The 20,804-nt window shown below is 37.6% G+C and overlaps 1 protein-coding gene across 4 annotated transcripts in view; it reads left to right on the forward strand.

Annotated features, from left to right (window-relative positions):
* The window catches only part of eda2r.L (ectodysplasin A2 receptor L homeolog), a 251,666-nt gene that overhangs the window by 100,184 nt on the left and 130,678 nt on the right, over positions 1-20,804 (forward strand). For all 4 annotated transcript variants that reach the window (XM_018241095.2, XM_018241094.2, XM_018241096.2 and 1 more), the window contains one exon: positions 10,279-10,379. The gene's annotated coding sequence lies outside the window, so the exon portion shown is untranslated. The remainder of the gene's footprint in view (positions 1-10,278; positions 10,380-20,804) is intronic.

Genomic DNA, 20,804 nt, shown 5'->3' on the forward strand with positions numbered 1-20,804 from the left:
GCAATCTAATTTTACAAAATCAGCTTTAATTCCTCCATAGCTGCCTTGTGTTTTAGTCCATTGTTTAGTAGATGCTCAGCTTCAGAAGCCTTATTTGTAAGGCAAGTCATCAATTCATTCTCATTTCTAAGCTGTGGTAAGGGCTGATGAGTATGTGCCGAGTTTGTCTTTGGATAAGAAATGATCCATTTTTGGACTGATTTGTAAATTAGCATTTTGCTTTCCTAAGGTTAAGACATTTTTGTTTTATTTATGAGATATGGGTTATATCGCGTATGAGATTTCTCATCAGGTACATCTTAAAATACCTGCTGGATTTTATACTGAAGGAAAAAAATGCTGCTAGGCAATTAACAATACTGTAGCCACATAATTAAAAAAAGGTTGTGATATACATCAATGTAGATCTTCTACAGTTATTTGTATTATCTGCTGTTTTCCGCTTTCTCTAGTTCTTCTTTGTAAGGGACATGATGGTAGTGGCTGCCACAGTTCTAGCCCCCCTATAAAGTGTACAGGAGGTTTTCCTGTTTATTGTAAGGGCACCTTCTTCTTTATTAAACATTTGTTTGTGCAACATCTTCAGCTTGATGATGTTCCCAAAGTTGTCACAAGTTAGTTACTGACTAGGTGCCCTAAGGGTGTCCTCCTGCATGCATGACATGAGGCACAGCTCAATATAATTTCTGACTTTTTTTATCGGGGTTGATGAAATGCCAGTTGTCTCAATCTGGAGTGATATGAGTCTAATAATTCCTGTGACAACTGCCTCAACTGACAAGTGTGGACATTCCATACCTTGCATAGAAGTGAATACCCACTTTATGAATCATCAAGACAGTTTCCATGGTCTTGTGCAGGGCTTCCTTTTAAAGGGAGCAGTTTGGCTTCTGATTATATTACATGAAATTAGGTATTTTTAAATTCAAAGTAAAAAGGTCCTGCTTGGAACCATAAGAAGAAACTTTGTAGAACTGGCTAAACAAATGTATATTGTATTTATTGCAGTCATTGAGTTAAATGTTGTCGTATTGATAAACCAGTGACAATTGAGTCAGAATAAAACTTCAATACAAACTTAGCAGCCACAACTCTTCACTTTGACCCTAAATCCTTGGTGAAGTCACAGAAAGGGAAGGAGTCATAAAGGTTATCTGTTTATGCACTTTACTCCATGTTGGTGCCACCTATACGCTATCATTGTAGAATATGGACCTACTACACCCCACCCAGTAAATATTTACCTCTATTGAACCTGGTAGGTAAGCATGCTAAAGACTAAAGACTTTGTAGGGACTGGATCCCATATGCTGGGTAGTATTGGTGAATCGAGCCATGAGTGGTTTGCTGAAGTGGCAAGGCATAAAAACGTTCATGGTAAATGGAAGCTGAATGTAGTAGACAGGCAAGGTACAGGACAGGCAAAAGGCAAATGAGTTAAATGTAAAGGCCAGATGACAGGACAGGTGGCAGGCAGATGAGGAGCCGAATATAAAGGTGAGTGGTTAGAGAAGATAGCAAGCGGAAGAGTCCAAAATACTAAAATGTTCAGAGGTCAGAAACAGAAAATCCTCAAGGAACACAGGAACCAGACAGGGAGGAGGCTTAAATTGGCCCTCAATTAAGCAACGACCAGCAGCAGGTCTAAATGAGAAGGTGGTGAAAACTGAGTCTGCATTAAAATACCAAGAACAGGGTTTCATTCAAGACAGGCCCTGAAAAGCATTGTTGTTCCTTTAAAGGAGAAGGAAAGGTACCAAGGCAGTTTGTTGCCAATAGATTAGCCACAAAAGTGCAAGCTAGAACACCATTTTTATTCTTTAGAATGCTTCAATACCTGTATAAACTGCTCTAGACACTGTCTGTTTGTTTAAGATAGCAGCTGCCATATTAGCTTGGTGTGACATCACTTCCTGCCTGAGTCTTTCCATGCTCACTCATAGCTCTGAGCTCAGATTACAACAGGGAGGGGAAGAGAAGCAAACTGAGCATGCCCAAGCTCTAGAGTTTTATGCCGAAAAAAGGAAGTCTGATACAAAAGTCCATGTGTACAAAAGGAAGGAAAGAAATGTGGTGTTTCTTTTGACAGAGGAGCAGGATTACTTTGACGGTTTACTAGTGTATTCATATAGACCTTTGTTATAAAGCTTACTTAGTTTTAACCTTTCCTTCTCCTTTAAAAAAATAAATATATAAAATGGTTACCTCTAAAAATATTACAGTACACTATTAAGGATAATGAAATTATTAAAAAATGGGGATTATATCACAGAAATATCCCTTTAAGGAATCCATAGTTTGCTTCATTGCCAATATCTTTCCTTATCCAACCACATTGGCACACGTTCAGGTCAGTGGGTTTAGAAATCGCTGTTATTACAAAATATAATTTAACAAGATTTCTGTCCACACTGTGGTACACTAAGCCTTTGATGAACTAATAATTACTTGTTTTATGGAAAGAGGGATTTGCTTGTGTAATTTATTAGTCTAAAGGGATGACCTCAAACTGGACAAAAAAAGCTGTATCTCCATGGGAGCACCAAGTGTTCTTAAACTCTGTGGTTTTGGCTCCCATGGCCTGTATAACCCTGTCACTGGCTGTAAAAGTGTTAAGCTGAGTTTTCCTCCACGAAGGATCATTACTTTTTAACTGAAAGACGAATGAAAAGAGTAAAATTAATATTTATGAATTTATCTTTAATCGAACTAACCTTTAATCCAGAAAAAAACATATGTGCCAGGTTCTTCTCTCAACAACATGAACTAATTTTTTTAAAAGTTTCTGGCAACAGGAGGAATTTTGCAGTATGTCGCCAGGATGTTCTCTAAATTGGTGAAGGCTGTTTTGTTCATTAAAAAGCAAATGATGCAAATGATTTCAAATATAAGCCTATGGTCCATTTCAAGCTGTGCCACTCTTTGTGTTTTTCCAGTCTGGCAAATTACAACTCCATGTAACTCCCAGCTGAGCATACATACCTGGGAATCTCAGGTGGGCCCTTACTATAGGGTTTGGAACATACAATCGTGTTTTGGTGGTGTTAACATATCCCCAGAGTACAATGCCCTAACAGTGTTGCTGCTCTTGGCATTTGCTCCACTTGGAGCATTTGGCTGCTCTACTAACTGCACTCAGCCTGACCCAGCTATAACATGATCTAACCTCACACTATCCTATCTACATCTACTTAGGCCTATCTCCACCCCTGGCTCTCCAGCACTAACCACACCCTCCTGCAAATGGGTTCCAAACGAACTAAAACATGGTGACACCCTAAAGACTATGAACACCTTATATCCCTGGCCAATAAAGTACTACTAATGAATACTTTAACCTGGAAAGGGAAACAACTCCACCTCAAATCACTTAACAAGTCCAACCCAATGCAGGATTAACCCTTAATTGAAAAAAGTAATGGTGGGAAAAATCTTTACTTTCCTGTTTGCAAAACACATAGGTTGCTGGCTAGGATGTAATCCCTCTCCGTATTTTGTTATTTATTACAATTTATTTAAATATTGCTTTTGAAAGCAGAGTTTGTTGATCCCTTTTTTGCTTTCTGGTTCGGGCTCTAGAAATATTAGTTCTCTTTAACGTCTGTTTCATTGTTTCAGGAGTCAGAACCAGAAGTGCAGAATATAAACAGCCAGACAGATGCTGCTTTTCAACAAATACATTTGCAACAACAATAATCACATTGATCATATTTCTTTTCTGCGAACTGTATTAGACTGAAAAGGTTAAAGTTCCAAGAGTCACTGCTTTGTCAGTGGAATAGAGGGTAGGTAACTGAATGGGGTTGCAATGAAACCTCTGTAACTAGAGATCTTTATCAATACCCCCTTTTCACATCTAATAAGTTTGGAGGTAAAAAAAAAACCTCAGCTTCTAATATTTTAAAACAAACAAAATAATAAAACTGTGCTCACATTTCCATACCAAAAATTGGATCAAAATGTTCTCCTGTGTTACTCAAAAGGGAGCATTTACAACCATACATGCTTTATAGTGCAAATGCCCATAGCAACTAGCAATTAAATTTCATCATTCTACTACCAGTTAGAATATGAAAAATCTGGTTATTAGCTATGGGCAACTACATTGGCTCAGTAGACACCTGCTTGTGTTTTTGTTTGAAGAGGTAGGAATTATGTGCAATATTGATTTCATAAGTAGCTGCTTCTACATGTTCAAGGCAGGTGTAAAGTACTCTCTTGTGTTAAAAGGGACCCGTCACCCAAAAAAATTATTCAAAATCCTATTTTATCAGATTAGTCAAGGAAAATGAACTTTAATTACATTATATAAATTATTTGAATCTTGTTTCCTTCAGTCTGGGATTTCAAAATTATAGCAAGCAGGCAGCATCCATTTTGTGGACATGATAATTAAGACAAGTCTTGCATCATCTCAGAATTTTGTTTGTGCACCAGAATGGGGGACCCGATGTCCATCCCCATGCCCTGGCCACACAGATATATGGTAAAAAGAACTGGGGGAATGTGGGGAGAGCAGTGACATCTAAGAAGTGCTGAATTGAAAGTGAAAGTAATTGTCTGCCCCGCCTCTATGCCATAGAGGAGGGGCAGACAATATTTGATTGACAGCTGAGATTTTTAAATGAGCTTACAACAGCTATGAATGCTTGAATAAAAAATAGAAATTGGATTTCATGTTTAATTTGAAAAGGACTTTTATTATACAGATTTTTCTGTCTGGGTGACAGGTCCACTTTAAGGTTGGCTGCAAAGGTTGCACCCTATTCTGAAAGCAGGTGCAAGTATACAGGAGCCAACATTTTCCCCTAGCGCTGCTCCATAATCACAAATGCGGCTAATGTTTTTTCTTGATCAAAGAGAAATACTTTATTCATGTTCATGAATATAGTGAAGACATTCAAAAATCCACACAGACTAATCTAGTCTATCTGATTAGATAATGCCACTAACTGGAGAGATTAGGTACACCATTAGGTATACATTACTGTGTGCAGCAAACAGTAAATCCCCTAGTTAAATGATTGCACACGAGCAGATTCAGGGAGATTAGTCGCCCCAGCGACAAATTGTCTCTTCTTCCTGGCGACAATCTCCCTGAACTGCCTTCCCCTACTTTCCTGCCAGCTATAATGAAAAATCGCCAGCGGGATTGCACTAGCATCGCTTCGTTTTCTGAAGTCGTCCGAAGTTGCTTCACAAGGAAACTTTGGGCGACTTCGGAAAATGTAGTGCTGCGAGTGCCATCCCGCTGGTGATTTTTCATTATAGCCAGTGGGAAGGTAGGGGAAGGCAGTTCGGGGAGATTGTTGCCCTGAAGAAGAGGCAATTGGTCTCCGGGGCGACTAATCTCCCTGAATCTGCCCGTGTGCAATCCCCATTTAACTAGGAGATTTACTGTTTGCTGCACACAGTAATGTATACCTAATTGTGTACCTAATCTCTCCAGTTAGTGGCATTATCTAATCAGACAATAAATCGCCTCCTCTTCAGGGTTTAAAAGGGTTTCCTATAAGAAGATGCATAGAGAGAAATGGTGTTACCCTTCTACATCAAGTGTCCATCAATGGAAACTACCTGTCACCAGCTTAATTTGACTAATGGCATGGCTAGGTTTGGACACTTTTCTGGTGGTACTTTAGATATACCCCAACAGTCCCTAACTGCATAAGGTTACTCACAGGCATTATTTACTGGGTGCCTAGCATTGCCACTTACACTCCTATCTTGAGTTTGATTGAGAGGTGAATGAATACAGTCAGGTAGAGAGTTGGGAGAACTCCTTTGATCACCTGGTTTAAGCAGATATTGAAAATGCTTATTTTTTAAATAAGCTGGAACTATCTTCTGATGTAGGAATAAAATTGTTATTTAAAAAAAATAAATATTGAGAACAAACACAGGTATGGAATCTGTTATCCGGAAACCTGTTATCCAGAAAGCTCCAAATTATGGAAAGGCTGTCTTCCATAGAGTCACAAAAATGTAAAAAATTATTTCCCTTTTCTTTGTATAAAACAGTACCTTGTACTTAAAGGGATACTGTCATGGGAAAAATCAATTAATAGTGCTGCTCCAGCAGAATTCTGCACTGAAATCCATTTCTCAAAAGAGCAAACGGATTTTTTTATATTCAATTTTGAAATCTGACATGGGCCTAGACATATTGTCAATTTCACAGCTGCCCCAAGTCATGTGACTGGTGCTCTGATAAACTCCAATCACTCTTTACTGCTGTACTTCAATTTGGAGTGATATCACCCCCTCCCTTTTCCCCCCAGCAGCCAAACAAAAGAACAATGGGAAGGTAACCAGATAACAGCTCCCTAACACAAGATAACAGCTGCCTGGTAGATCTAAGAACAACACTCAATAGTAAAAACCCATGTCTCACTGAGACACATTCAGTTACAGAATGAAAAACATCAGCCTGCCAGAAAGTATTGTGCAGGCACAAGTCACATGACATGGGGCAGCTGGAAAATTGACAAAATGTCTAGCCCCATGTCAGATTTCAAAATTGAATATAAAAACATCTGTTTGCTCTTTTGAGAAATGGATTTCAGTGGAGAATTCTGCTGAATTATTAACTGATTCATTTTGAAAAAAAAAATTTTTTCCCATGACAATATCCCTTTAATCTAAACTAAGCTATAATGTTTCCTTAATGGTAGCAAGACCATTCTATTCGGTTAATGTAATGTTTACATGATTTTCTATTAGACTTACAACAGGTCCCATACCTGTACTTATCCTAATAAGTGACCTACAGTAGCAAAGAATATTGCCGAGCTGAAATATACATCAATAAATATTGTACTACATCTTTTTACTTAAGCCACCATTTTGTGATGGTCTGTTTTTGTGATTCCCTGACACGAAATAATGCAGGTTCTAGCTGAAACAGGAAGAAGTGTGAGGAAAAGACAATGCTCTCTCCATTTATTGTCAGGTTGAACCTAGCATCTATCTGATTGTTCCTTTGGTTGGTACCAAACACAGTGGCTCATATAGGCCAGTGTGCAGGCCCTGATTTGTGGTGAGACAAGAAAGGCCCTAGGGTGGCAAAATTTTAGGAGCTGCGTGCTGACCAGCTACAACCTAAGGAGCAATGGGGACCTGGGGAGAAAGTGTACGGATGTAAACGCATGAACAAAAGACTCCATCCGACTTATCTGATTCGACTTTACATTCTAGCCTAGGGGCATCAGATTTTGTAGCATCCTACAAAGCTTGTGCTGTTGCGCGGTGTAGCGTGGCGTCTAAGTTGTGCATGCACACACGAATTTTGAGGCCAGCACACACAAAACGTTGTGGTGTGCACAAAATACTAAATTTTGCCTTTATTCTGACATGAGCACACCGTTTTTAAAGGAACAGTTCAGTGTAAAAATAAAACTGGGTAAATAGATGTGTTGTGCAAAATAAAAAATGTTTCTAATATAGTTAGTTAGCCAAAAATGTAATGTATACAGGCTGGAGTGACTGGATGTCTAACATAACAGAACACTAGCTTTTCAGCTCAGTTAGTCAGCGACTTTAAGGGGGGCCACATGGGACATAACTGTTCAGTGAGTTTGCAATTGAGCCTCAGCATTCAGCTCAGATTCAAAGGCAAACAGTTATGACCTATGTGGCCCTCCTTCATGTCACTGATTGGTTACTGCCTGGTAACCAACCAGTGGAAACAAAGAGAGCTGAAAAGCAGGAAGTAGTGTTCTGGCTATTATGTTAGACATCCAGTCGCTCCAGCCTTTATACATTAGATTTTTGACTAACTATATTGAAATTTTTTTTATTTTGCACAGCCAATCTAGTTTTTATTTTTACACTGAACTGTTCCTTTACGAAATGCACACAAAACGTGTGCACCACATATTTGTGCACATAGCTGAGAAAGAATTAGAGGGAGCATTGCCTACTGTATAACTCTCCAAGCTAGGGTCAGGGCTACAAGCATATTGGGCACTTGAGGCTCTAGAAGCAGCAGGAGTTGGGTTTAGTAGTCTTTTGTCAGTCAGGGTGCACGTTCTTCAAAACACAGTACTGAATGTACAAATTATAGTTAATCTGTACATGTCATTCTTGACCTCTCTTCCCACCACTGTTACAGGCATCTGCGGGTGGTGACAAATCAAATGTTTTCTCTTTTAAAGATCTCCTGCAATTCTTGTTTGTAAGCATTTACCATGTTTATAGATATATATATATATATATATATATACAGTATATTGGTATAAAGGCGTTACTGTGTTGCAAAGACAAATGTCATGTGTGCAAAGGCTTTAGTGTTCTGTTGGCACTCACTAGATAAGCTTGTTAAGGTGAAACAGAATATTCATTTATTTTCACACAATATTAATACATGGTGATAGGTGGATAGCTAAATTTATAACCAGAACACTGCAAAATTATAGTACAGGTATGGGATCCATTATCCAGAAAGCTCTGAATTATGGGAAGACCATCTCCTATGAACTCCATTTTAATATAATAATCACAATTTTTAAAAATGATTTTGTTTTTCTCTGTAAAAATAAAACAGTACCTTGTACTTGATCCCAACTAAAGCTGGCCATAGATGCAAAGATCCGATCGTACGGTATGATCGGACTTTCCCATCTCTCGACCTCTGAAAATCGTACGATCAGCAATACATGCACAGATATTATCGGCAGCCGACAGAAATCTTTTAACCTGTCTGATCAACCAACGATCAATCTCCGCCGGACGAAAAATGTCGGAACTCTCTAAACACGGTACGAAAATCGTACAAATCCTCGATTCGTATGATCAGATCTTTGCGTCTATGGCTATCTTAAGATTTAATGTATTCTTATTGGAGGCAAAACCAGCCTATTGGGTTTAATTAATATTTAAATGTTTTTTTGTAGGCGTTATAGAGAACCAAATTACAGAAAGACCCCTTAATCCAGAAACCCCAGGTCCCAAGCATTCTGGATAACAGGTCCCATAGTTGTACCTGAATTCACTGAAGTAGCAGTATTCACATATACCACCATAAACACGGGATTAAATACACATCCATCTAAATCATTAATTAAATGAGCTAGGGACTGCTTTACCTTACCTTAGGTCTTCTTACTAAGGCCTACCAACAAAACACAAACATGTGCTCCCTCCTCTTATATAGATTAAAGAACAGGTCAGGATCTAACATCCCTAGCCCTGAGCCAAATGGCAACACCTCCCATAGGGCATAGGTTACACTTCCTGACAGTAAGGGTGCTTGACTCCTTACATGCCCTACATTACTGACTGATAATGAGCAGAAAGCAATTACTATAATAAGCAGCGTTAAGAAGAAGAACAGTTCATGCATATAGTTCACTGATACTGTTTAGCATGAAACGATACCTACAATTAGCATTTCCTACAATGGCTTGTACACTTTTGTAAGTTAATTTTTTTCCAGGTCTGTTTACAGAAAAACAAGGCTTTGAGGGCATTGGCTGGAGAAAGGTGGGTGCAGAAATATTTTTGAAAAATTATGGCCCTGTCAGTGGACTTACTCTCTCAAAGTTAGTCTGGCACAGAAAAAATGTTTAGGCAACATTTATTTTGCAAATATTTCAAGATACACTGTACATGTGCCTAGTGTTCAGCAACCTCTAAATCATCCATCCTCAGAAAATCCAAAGATCTATAGAACTGGAGTGAGTCAGTGATTTCTGGTTTAATGATACCCTTAAAAAGAGGTCCACATCAAACATTGCATTCTTCTTAAAGGTGCTAACTGTTTATACTGATGTAGCCAACAGCATTCTAAAGTTATTTTAATTTGGTCTTTTAATAATCTTTTTTTTTTTACTTGTGGGTTCTGAATCTGAAGCTCTTGGCTCCGGAATTGAAACTGTTGTCTCGTTGTTAGGTACTATCTAACATTAGCAATACAAATCTAGTCTCTGAATGAATTTGCTTCCTGGTTGGTTGCCAGGTGTCACTGTCATTTTTTTTTTAAAACTTTTCCCATTTTGAAGATATCACAGATAATAAAAATCTCCATTTGTGGAATGTAAAATCTAACCACGAAAAAAGCAACTCTGGGTTGTTTCCTGTAAAAACATCTGGATATGCTTTCCAAAATCCTTTGCATGTGCTCTCGTCATAATATGCTTAAAACATCAGAAATGACAGCGTTTGTTGATCGTAATCCATAAAAGCACTTGTGCAGAAATATAAGTTCTGTCCGTGATGAGAACACATGACACCAGATGCCTTTGCTGCCTACTAATTGAGCCTCCTATTTCCAAACAGGGATGGATCTGCTTAGGGCCAAAGCTCTGACTTTACCACCCAAACGTCAACACCTCCAGCACATTCTACTTATTTTTCAGGAGACAGAAAGTCACCAAAATGTGAGTATGAAAATATTTTTTTTCAAAAAAGTGTAATAACCACTGTAATAGCATTGCTTTTGATTTTAGTAATACCACAAAGGGCTTATATAGGTTCTAATTGTACAAGTGCAGTTGACAGTGGCAACCAATCTTTGCTTCCATTTTATAACTTAGTAGACTATTTAAAACAAATGGCTCATTGGCTGCTATTGGCAACTACACATGCACAATTTAATGTCTATATTTGTAAATCAGCACCTGAGAGCACTTTATTTGCGATATTGCTATTTTCTCATGGCAGCACCAGGGCAAATCATTTAAATCAATAAAAGTACTCCATACCCATTTTTTTAAACAAAGTAGGCTTGAAGCAAGGTTACTAATAATTTATGCTACAAATTTCATGGATAAAATTATATAGCAGGAAAAATCAGTAACAGCTATTTAAAGTCTCCGAAACCTACAATCAATTGTCCTGCTTGGCATGATTGACTTTCCACATAACATTTTTTAGATCAAAAACTGGCAGTATTAAAGTGCAACCCTAGACAAAATTGCATAGAAATCGATGATTAGCTCAAAAATATCAAACTATCTGCCCTTATCTGTGAACTGTAAGACTAATACCACATGGGAACAACAATAGCACATGGGGGATTCTCTCTCTCTCTCTCTCTCTCTCTCTCTATGTCTCTCTCTATGTCTCTCTCGCTCTCTCTCTCTCGCTCTCTCTGTAGGTGATTAAACACCTGAAAATCAACTTCACCTATTCCAAACCAGTCCAATCCTGTAATCATACAAAAATGTAGAACAGTTGGTTTGGTTTGAAATAGGCAATTCCTATGATCCACAGTACATTAATATTTTCAGGCAATTTGATGCCAGCTGGAAGCACTTTCCCACAGGCAACAAAATATCCCATATGCTATTGCCCTAAAAGTCACTAAATTAACTGCATCCCGAGTATACTGTAAACTGCTGCTTACAGCTATTGTCAACTATCCCACGCACTAGTGGCAACTTAGTTACTAAATAAAACCCTTTACCTCCTTCTGGGCAGTGCACCATTATTCTGTCTAATTTAGAAAGCCTTTGTCCCTGCTTAAAGCAAAGATGAGATTAAAATCAGGAGGTAGACTCAAAGAAGGTATAAAAATATAGGAAAGTGAGAGAAAATTAGAGGGAAAGAAAAGCAGAGAAGAGAAATAGTATGGCATGAAAAGATGTGATATGAAGAGGAATCAAAAGAAGAGTTGAAAGGTGAGAAAATGAAAAAAGAAGGGAGAGGATGAAGGGAGAAAAGGGCAAGCAGAAAGGAGACAGAACAGGAAAATGAGATGGCAGAAGGGAGAAGTGAAAACACTGGGAATGGAGAAAAGGCTAAACAGAAAGGGGGCTGGGATGAAGAAGGAAAGAGTGGGCTGGCACAGACTAAAATTTCAATTTAGAAAATACAGTACACAATATAAAAACAGCAATAATGTGCAGCATATCACAAGCATAAAGGGATTTAGTAAAGCACGCAGAATTCACACACATTTTGAGTATGATCCGCATATTACGAAGCAAAACAAACTAAATGTTTCAATAGTTGGGATAACACTAAATATAAAGTAACAAAACTATCAGCTTGTTCCAAGAAACTCAATAGTTGACACTCACACCAGTTGAGACCCAAGCCCACAAATGTGATGAGTTGAAATATTGAAAGTATTTCACGTTTGGCCAGACTGAATTTGCTTCAAACCAGTTCCAACACAGATTAATCTTAGGGACTGGGAACACTCCTTAGAGCTAGCCTGTACCTTCTGTTCTTCTGATATTTCCTATGCAAGAGATCATCACTGTGTTGTTAATCATAGCAAACTAGAGTCTGACTGGCCTGTCTGGTACCTGGGAATCTTCTGGTGGACCCAACTATCAGACAACTCCTATCAACTCTCTAATTTCTGTCATAGAGCCATGTCACACCAGTGCTATTTAGTACATATTCATATATAAGGGCTCTTGCCATGTTCTCTGGTGGGCCCTAGGAGGTCCAGACCAATTCTGAGCAGAGAGTACAAGTAGTGTAGAATCCTACTATATAATGCTAATATTTGGCAAAAATTAGAAAGAGAAGAATAGGAGAAATTGCAGGTGGTGTGAGAGGATCAGAAGAAAAGTTGAATAGGGTGAGAGGATGATTTATTAAACTCTTTGTAACTCCAAATACCTCCATGACCTGATAAAAACCTCTGCAACTAGAGTTTTTTTTATGGACCCAGGCTGGTCCATTTGGATCACAAGTGCACAGATATTTGAAAACAAGGTTATGACTGATTTTAATACATACACTTTTGCAAAGATTTGTGTGCCACTCCATTTTTTTTTCTTGTATATCAAGTGGGGACGAGACGGGTCTCCAACAGGAGCATGCACCGAGACCATCGCTTGGTGCGCTGATAAGAGTTCTTGGGTAATCTTCAATTTTGTATATCTATATATATATATATATATATATATATATATATATATATATATATATATATATATATATATATATATATATATATATATATATATATATATATATATATATATATATATATATATATATATATAAAAGAAGCTTGCAGCACTCACAGGATTTTTGAGTTTGCAAAAACAGGTTTATTCAGCCTAAAAGGTTTATTCAAAGGACCCACACTCCAAAATCAGTGAAACATTCGTTTTTATTCATATATTCATACTTCTACAAGTATGAATAAAAACTAATGTTTCACTGATTTTGAGTGTGGGTCATTTGAAGACAAATATACAGTTTATACAGTATATATAAATGTTGGTTGTACATACTATTTATTTTTATACATACATGGATTTTCTGTGGACGAGGGCAGCTACAAGGTAGCTTATAAAACATATGAAAAGTAAAACTCCCAAACACTTTTGCCCTTTTATTGGCCACCACTGGAATCACCTGACTATACCTGGAAAGGGTGGAAGCTACAACATGGAGCTGGCCACTGCTCCTGTAAAAACTAACTAACAAACAAGAGAAAGTCGTGCTTACCACTAATTTTTAATAACATTAAGCGGGGTGCTTAATGTGCTATTTGTAGGTGTAGAACGTGGTATAAGGGATCTTTTCATAATTTTGAAATCCATACTTAAGTATGTCCACTAAGGAATCAATTAAACTTTAAACCCAATGGTATTGTTTTGTGTTAATTAATGATTAATCATATCTTAGTTGTGATTAAGTACAAGGTACCATTTTACTATTACAGAGAAAAAATCATTTTTTTAAATTCCAATTATTTTTATTAAAATGGAGTCAATGGGAGACGGCCTTCCCATAACAGGCAACACAAGCATTCCTAATATACCTAATATACTTATCACATCATACACACATCAGTCACACAAAATACTTGCAGTGCACTTGCTATGCACTGCCATCTTGTGGCTAGGGTCTCCATTAATCAGTTTTTCCACTCTGCATAGCGGCTCATCGTGCTTCACTTTTAGGGTTAATCTTTCAACCAAGCAAAGCCCAACAATCAAAATAACAATACTGTAGCAGGAATCTTAGAGGCAGAAAAGACATGTTTATTGTGCTGTAACAGCAGCCTGCAATTCAGAACCACTTCGGCTAAGTCAGAGTCATAAACACGTAGTAAAACAAAGTCCTTGGAGCTTAATGCCCGGCTAGGAAGGCCGCATGTTCATATAAATGAGTTAAATGAGTTTGTTAATGAATTGCATTGAAACCACATTGCTTCTTATGATTTATTTATAAATCTGTGCTAAATTAGAGGTCACACCAATCATTTGACCGTTGTACAGAATACTGTTTTATCTCATGTTACCCATTTGAATTTCTGCAAACAAGAGAAATATACATTTCAGAGCATTTCCAGGCCTTTTTTGTCAGCTGCTCCGCTGGGTAATCTGATCTAAAAATGTAAAATGTGCTAAAATCATTAGTCTGCACACTATCACGATATCGAGCGGGCATGTGGTCAACATACAGTTCCCAGAAACCATCCGACAGCCAAAAAAACTGCTTTTGAAAAAAAATACTGAGAATATGTAGCCAATATTTGTGTCTACTTCATACTTGATTAGCCCAACGCCTTTAATGTAAAGTTCTTGCTCTGCAGGATCAAAAAAGACAACAAAACAGGTAATAGTGACATGGTCACTAAGACAGCATTGTGTCCCTATTTTGGCTTCACGTAGCCAGTGGAATTAAACAATAAAAATAAATCCCACTGCATTATTAAAACAGTTTTACCTCCTGCCGTTCATAAAAGGAAACCATCAAAACATAGCAGACAATAACAGCCTTATGACTCCTTCCAAGGATTTACCTGGCCTAATTTCAGGCTTCAGTGCTGCTTTTGCCATGGTACATTGAGCTCCATGGTTTTTCTACAATGACTAAAAAAAAAAAAAAAACAAGAGCACTCATAAGGAATAACTGCATTAAAGAAATCCACCCCTTCTTTCTTCTGTGGCTGCCAGTCTGACCAAACATAAATTATTTGTGCATTGTGCAACTTTAAGAAGCTGTTGAAAATACTTGTTTAGGCAAAAGAAAAAGGTAAAACCTGAAAAAAGTTTTTATTATCCTCCATGTCTCCGTTATTAAGAGAAAAAGAGAATGAATTGTCGTTGTTTTCTTGTTGTGCAACAAAATGACATGTTATTTTGCTTATATGACTAAAACTGTAATTGCATAATAAAAAGAATATAAGGTCACACGCTCCACAAATGGCAAGCAGATTTCTTTACCAGACTCAAAAGGTTAATATATCTCTTAATGGTCCCATAAGGGCTGGGTTATATGGTGTGATATTCTAAGTGATATATGATCAGAAATTATAAATAATAAATGCAGTCCAATTAAAGGTATAGCTGTATACTACATGGAAAAGACTCTTGTCTGTGCAAGCTCATATGATGTGGAACTTCTGATAGTTATGGCGCTTTCAATTGAGCCAAATCTAAAACTTGACATCTGCAGGTCTTCAAGCAAATAAATAATTGGGGAACCCCTTCTTCCATTCTCAAAACCCACAAAAACACCTAGTTTTCCCCTGTAGTTTTACATCTGGTTGTACAGGGGAGGAATGGAGGCAAATCATGTGTCTTTTTAATTGGCCTTCTCTTGTCTTAAGCCTCCCCTGTAGCAGTGGAGTCTGTTCCCCTTGTTATTAATGCACTAAGGTTAAAGCAGCCACCCCAAAAATTAAACGTAAATCTTGAATGTGTTATAGGTTTAGCAGCACAGAAAGACAGCATCATATCTGTCCGATTAAGTAAGACACTAACAAGCGCTTTATATTGTTGTATACACCAACTAGATTATATGGGACCTCTATTATTCTTCTGGCAGATGTCCCCAATGGTGGAAAAGCTTGTTACCAACTGTTACCAACAGTTCCTTTGTGCAACTGATTGCACAAAGGAATTTTAAAGCAGAGATATAAATTCCGTAATTGCTTGTAGCAAAATGAATCAAACTGGTAGCAGAAGGCACACTGATGATGGGCTTTAAAGGGGCAATATGCAGTTATGTTCAGATCTACCCATGTATAACCACCTTTAGTTTAAATAGCGATAATTAACTCTTTATAAACAAGCACCTAACTCCCTCTAGGTGTTTGTGTCACAAACCTATGAACAAGGAGGGGTTCATTATACAGAGGGGTTATATTTGAAGGGTTATTTCATTAACTTTCTTCTCCTCTGCCCACAGTTTCTTTCAAACACCAAGGAGCTGGAATCAAGTAGAAACTGAAAGTGCCTTGATTTTCACTTTTACTGTACTCCGTAGTAACCAATGAATATCCCCCTATTTGCATTGCCAGCTATAGCTTAGCTAGAATACTTTGTACCATCTGGTGTTAAACAGCAGTTGGAGGATTGCTTTTTGGATTTCTTGCCTTAAATCCTTATTTGGGGAGACGCTATTCTTATTTCCGTGCTAAAACCTTCTCAACAATTTGCATCCCTGTCATCCTCAGGATCCAACAGGACACACAATTATTCAGCAGTACTGACACCTCAGCTTCTAGTAGTGACTTGCTTTAGTATACTGCTCCCTGTTGTCCCCAATACAAGCAGTTAACTGGTAAGTTGGTAGGCTGTACAATTATAAAATACATTTTAAAGGAAAAAAGTTGACCCCAAGACATCTGGTCCTGGAGTCACAGGAATACCATTTGCTAAAGGAGGCATCATTATCGCTTAAGGATATAGTATAAGTAATATTACATCTGTTTGATTGTTTAATAATATAGCTTTATGTGGTCCTGCAGAAATGAAGGACTTTAGGGTGGATATGTCTTTGATGTAAATAAATACACTGTATAAGGTTATCTGGATGCTTTAAAATGTGGTCACATTTATAACAATATTATTACCTGGGATAATATAGTGTTATCTTCATTACTTCATTATTGAAAGCAAGAAGAAGGTATATGAAATGGAAGAAATACATGTTGGGTGGCTTATTGCTGGACATTGGGATATTATCCAGAATGAATTAAACACTAGAAACTGTTAATCTCTTTGAGAAATCGACATTATTATATTTCTTCATATTATTATTTTATTATATAAAGAGCAGCTTACAATTTAAGCACCTATAACATTCACAAACGATAGGGCCGATTTTATCAGGAACCAGTTAAACTTTGTGTATGGTTTTGGAGTGTGGGAAGAAACCGAAGAACCCAGAGAAAACCCACACAGACACTGGAACAACATTCAATCTATTCATTCAGTTCATGATCTAGAAGTACTCTTCATGGAGGAAATCCATCAAATGTTTTCACTTTAATTTCGAAGGAAGAGATACTGTTTTCCATTTTTTAGCCTCAGTGCATCTAGCCGGAAAGCATATTTGGGAAAATCTCTGGTTTTCGGATAAATAAAGCAGTCACAGGTATATTTCGATAGGAAGCAATAAAATAGCATGTTGACTTCACATGCAGCTCATCATCTTCAATATTTCACCCTCTAAAGCAGTCTGAGTTTGTACTGTGTTTTTCATGTTGTAAATAGAGCCCGCTTAAAGGGATTGTTCAACTTCCAACACTTTTTTCAGTTCATTTGTTTTCAGATAGTTCACCAGAAATAAACACTTTTTTCAGTTACTTTCTACCATTTATTTGTGACCGTTCTTCAAATATTAAAGTTTTAATTTTCACCTTCTTATGTCTTTCTAAAGCAGCTCTGGGAAGGGGGTCACTGACTCTGTTCTAAAGGATACATTAGTTGATACATTTCTTATCTTTGGCCCAGCTGAGCAGAATCCCTGAGTTTCATTAAAGATGGCAGTTAGAATTGATACAATAGTTGTTAATACTCCAGCGATGCTGCTGAGAAATGTATCAACTAATGTAGCAAATTTTAACAGCTCAGAACCTGCACCTGAATGACTGAGCTGCCAGATTAAATGCCAAGAGACAGAAAATTACATTTTAAACTTTTAAAACAATTTTGGAAAAACAGCAGAGAATAAAAAAAGGAAAGGAATTGAAAAAAGTTGTTGTTTCTGGTGAACAACTGGACTGAAAAAATTGTGAACAATTGCTTTAATAATTTCTAAAATTGGCCACCCAATCTTGACATTTTTTTTTGTTTTAATTGCATGTTCTAATAGTTGTTTGTATATTAATGATATTTGTTTTCTACCCTGAGGGTGTAAACATAGGCTCTCAAATCTTGTAAAGCTTAGGGTGGTCTTCAATTACTTTTTTTAACCTTTACATGTTCCCCAAAAACTTGACTCAATGAACTGATTCAACTGAATCCTATATTCAAAAACCTATCCTGCTTCTATTTGCTTACAATGCACGTGTGCATGTTTTGGGGCTTCAACAATCGCTGATTAACCCAAATTCTTGGGACCTGGGGGCTTACAGAACAGGAGTCACTATGACAATGGCATTGCTGTACAGAATATCTGAGCTTTTTGAATAATGGATTTATGCATATCACAGTTCTTGTTTGTATTTCTTAACATTTATAAATGTCTTAGGATATTTTAACAGCATTCTGCTTTCCTGTTTTACCCTTTGTGTTTGCTGAACCAATTTACCTTACTATCTCTAATTTGGTTTCAGCCTTTTCCAACATGTATTTCACTTTAAAAAAAAAATGTCACATTATTACACTCTCCCTAAAATCCAGGGAACGCTCATGACACCATGACTAAGGTCATTGCCATCCCAGTCAGATGGATGGCAAAAGATTATATGGAGCTTACATTCTTCATATTGTATTTGATATGACCTTGAGCTCACCTGGAACTGTTCAAGCATTCCTCTGTGAAGCCTTCAATTCAGATTGTTTAAAAGGACAAATATACAGTATCTGGTCTCTGGAGCAGATATAGGATTTATAATATCTTTCCCCGCCAATAATTCACTATCCTTTCCAAATTTCTTAGGCATGTTTCATGGAATTGTTGGCCCTTAATGTTGCACTGCACAATGTTAAACTAAGTGTATTATTTTAGCTGTGCCTTATTTTTTTAGTACTTACAGTATATTAAGATTTATTAAACATGTCAGAATGTTAGCATTGACGTAACTGCAAAGTAAATTTTCTAATTTTCACACAGTAAGGTAATTTATAGGGGTGTTCTATAAATGTCAAGCTACCCCCTTGGGATACCACAGGCAACACTGGCTGTTTCCTCAATGTCAAGTTCAACACACTTACCTGCCCTAGAACTTCTTCCTAGTTTTCATATTCTCTTTAATGGGCATCCCAGCACAATACACCAAGGGAGTACAGGCCCAGGCCAAGCCAGGTGAGCACCCAAGGCAAACCCCGGCAGCCACTTTGTCTCCTCCCCAGCACACGCACCAGATGTGGGGGGGAGAGCAAACACAAAGCTGGAGAGTGCCGGTAGGTGAGCACGTGTCAGGACCAGGTGTAGGCAAAAGAATAATTATTTGCTTGGTGCCCTAGGCATGTGCCTCTTCTGCCTACCCCTAGTTCCAGCCCCGCTAGAATAACTAAGGGTGACTCTATATAGCTGAAACTATGGTTCAGTGTACTGTTGTCTTAATAGTCTCATTAATCTGGAATCAGCCTTCAATTATTACCCTTAAAGGCATTACATATATAATAACATAGTAAGTTAGGTTGAAAAAAGACACACGTCCATCAAGTTCAACCTTTTAACATTTTTTAACCTGGCTGTTGATCCAGAGGAAGGCAAAAAAAAAACATTTGGAACCTGTCCAATTTGCCTCAGAGGGGGACTAGTCCCTGGATCAACTTGTACTATGAGCTATCTTCCATAACCCTGTATTCCCTCACTTGCTAAACACCATCCAACCAATTCTTTAGGCTATCTAATGTATCAGCCTGTACAACTGATTCAGGGAGAGAATTCCACATCTTCACAGCTCTCACTGTAAAAAACCCCTTCCGAATATTTAGGCGGAACCTCTTTTCTTCTAAACGGAATGGGTGATCTTGTGATCTACTGGTGAATAAAGCATTAGAGAGATTATTATATGATCCCCTTTTATATTTATACATAGTTATTATATCACCCCTTAAGCGCCTCTTCTCCAGCATGAACATCCCCAATTTGACCAGTCTTTCTTCATTGCTAAGACTTTCCATACCTTTTACCAGCTTAGTTTCCCTTCTCTGTACCCTCTCTAATACAATAATGTCCTGTTTGAGTGATGGAGACCAAAACTGTAGGGCATATTCTAGATAGGGCCTTACCAGTGCTCTATAAAGTGGAAGAATGACCACTTACAGTGAATCAATGCCCCTTTTAATACAGCTCAAAACCGAATTTTCCCTTGATGCTGCTGACTGGCGTCGCTTGCTACAGCCAAGTTTATTATCCACAACTTTTATACCTCCCAACTGTCCTGTTTTTCATGGGACAGTCCTTATTTTGACAGCTCAACCTACAGTCCTGAACTGCTCATAGCGGCAGTACTCATAACAAATTTTCCAGCCTGGCTTGTGATATAACCTAAAACTGAGTTTGAGGCAATTCCAAAATAAAAATCTTTTAAATGTGTGAAAGGTAATTAGCAGAACATCTGTTTTTTATTGGGCAATTGACCTTAAGAGTTTGAAGATGTCAAATGCTCTTAACAAGACAAATATTTTCTAAAGTTGGCATGAATGGGAAGGGAGATCCTATAATTTCAAATTATTTCATCTAGTAAATGTCTTTGACAAGGAAAACAGATGAAATGCTTTACACGGTTATTATCTTATTGCATTTCTTCCAGCAGCTGTAATATAATGTAATTAATCCACTTAAGACTTACATTCAACGAAAACATTTGCGTTGCCTCCATATTTTTAAATATCCTCCTGGAATCCAGCCTCTGACATATACTATAGGGAACATATAATTGCTACTAAAAATGAAAAGTGTGTGGCTATTATTCATGAAAC

Source organism: Xenopus laevis, chromosome 8L (genome assembly GCF_017654675.1).
Source record: "Xenopus laevis strain J_2021 chromosome 8L, Xenopus_laevis_v10.1, whole genome shotgun sequence".
Classification (NCBI taxonomy): domain Eukaryota; kingdom Metazoa; phylum Chordata; class Amphibia; order Anura; family Pipidae; genus Xenopus; species Xenopus laevis.